The 2295-nt window shown below is 40.5% G+C and overlaps 1 protein-coding gene across 1 annotated transcript in view; it reads left to right on the plus strand.

Moving 5' to 3' along the window:
• The window catches only part of LOC109862140 (nonsense-mediated mRNA decay protein 2-like), a 12603-nt gene that overhangs the window by 8685 nt on the left and 1623 nt on the right, over nt 1-2295 (plus strand). The gene's annotated exons all lie outside the window — the stretch shown is intronic.

The raw sequence follows: 2295 nt of genomic DNA on the forward strand, positions 1-2295 counted from the left end.
GGACAGACGAAAAGACAACTCAAAACAAGGTTAAAAGAACATAAGAACAACATTACAAAAACTTCCTCACAACTCTCTGTAGTCTCTAAACATAGAATCGATTACAACCACTCTTTTAATTGGGATAACGCTTGTATTTTAGATCACGAATCAAATTGTTATAAAAGGTTAATCTCAGAGACCATACATATAAAAGAACAATCTCACGGTTTAAATTTAAATAATGACACGGATTTATTAGATGACGCATATATTTTAATCTACTTGACAAAATTAAATCTTCTAAAATTCGAACGTAACGCCTTTATCATATGACTTTTCTAAGTGAGTAGGGATCCATGTATATATAAACCGGTTGTCTTCCCGTCTTGTTCAATGTGCGACCGTAGATCTTTACCAGTGAGTAATTTGTGTTTTGTATATAATATTCGATATATCAGTGTATTCCAACTCAACATTTGTAGACAGATCTATCACCTCATCTAGGACTCGAGGATGAAATTTTACACTCACAAGAAAACTGCATTTCTAAAACACCTCCATCTACATTACCAGCATAGCGTATTTATTTTATTTTTATATTGTTAAAACACTAAAGATGACTCAAGTAAAAAGTGGAAACGTTTGTTGTACAAGTTACTAATGTAGTAGTTAATTCTTTTTGATAATTATATATATTTTTTTCTAACACCCATTTCTGCTTGTTTATGACCTTACTTGGATTCATTACTTATTTTTATAGTACGAGCGAGAATAATTTCTTTTTGATATAATAATTATACATTTATTTTATTACGGACAGAAAACGCGCGTAGATTTAAGAAATTCGGGGTAATAGGGAAAAAGGCAACATTTGAGATCCGCGAAATTCAGCCTGGTGCTGAAATAGTAGAATGGGTGAGGATGCATTTCGCGGAATTCACAGATACGCGACAAATTTATCGGAGTCGAATGATTACGTTAGGGTGTGGTTCGATTCCTCGACTTTGACCAACGTTGCAGCAGGTCTTTTTTTTTTCGTCCTGCGCGTGACTTGACTCACATACATATTTGGTCTTTCGTGAGTTTGGTTGCGCAAAGTAACGGAGGGATAGACATCGCTACGTCGTTTACGATACGCGTATGCACCGTCCACTCTTCATCGGGGAAAGGAGGCCGTCCTTTGGACGCGGAAGGAATCGAGAAACGCTCGATTCTTTCAATAACGAATAGCGACAACCTCTGTTTCCCTCGCTCACTCGTTGCCGCTCGGGTATACCTCAAACGAGGTAACGCCCGCACGGGCGAGCTACATGAGCGATGGAATGCAATGAAACGTTCAAACTCCTCTTTACAACGCCAATGGGCACAGGAGTTGCTAGAGAGAGCAGGCGTCACAATTCCGGAGGAGGGCTATGGTATGGAGAAATTGAGCGATTTCAACGGTACCCTGCCGGAGAGGGTTTAGCTATAAATGTTTACGCTTCGTCTATTTTCGCGAAAGGCGGAAAACCGTTGTACAATGGTGGTGCGTTGCTCGCCTTTTTCGGACGCAAATCCTTGCTACGTTTAAATATTCTTTATTGCGAGGGTTTGCGTCACTATTACCCGATTTTTAATTTAAGAGCGGCGGCGAGGAGCAGAGGATACTGCATTTCTTGCAACCTGCCTTATCGTCCCGAACGAAAAGTTTATCGATGCTCGCATAAATGTCCGCGTTGTCGCGGTGTGCCGTCGTGCAAAACAGAAGAAGTAGAATTAATTCGATGCAAGCAATGTAAGAGAATGTTTTACGGGCGCGAGTGTTTCGAGCGTCACCAAGCCAAAAAATCGTACGGAGACGGTCGCGTGAGCGTGTGCAGCGCCTTGCAAGTTTGTGACGATTGCGGGCGTTTGTACAGAACAGCGGATGCAGTGCACGAATGCGGTGTTGTATTTTGTAACATTTGCAGTTTGCGTCAAAATGTAAACCATCTTTGTTATAGTCGACCTCTTGCACGCGAGGATTTCACCAACAAAGGGAAAAACTCGCGCGTCGCATTCGTGTTCTACGATTTCGAGACCCGACAGGATGAGACGCTCGAAGGTACAGCGTCTGTGCAAATTCACGTGCCTACTCTGTAACGGTTCTACTTTTTCGTGAATGAGTGTTCCGTTCTTTTGAGTAAGTTTTATTGCTGCGGAGTAGCTCGTCGGATTCAAGGTAAAGGTAGAAACAGAGTGAACTCGGTGATTTAAAATAACAAAATAAAGAAGATTTATTCAATAAAAAAATATCAGAGAAATTATATGTACAAGAAAGAAATGAAAAGAATA

Source organism: Pseudomyrmex gracilis, unplaced genomic scaffold (assembly GCF_002006095.1).
Source record: "Pseudomyrmex gracilis isolate BER0280 unplaced genomic scaffold, ASM200609v1 scaffold_1417, whole genome shotgun sequence".
NCBI lineage: Eukaryota > Metazoa > Arthropoda > Insecta > Hymenoptera > Formicidae > Pseudomyrmex > Pseudomyrmex gracilis.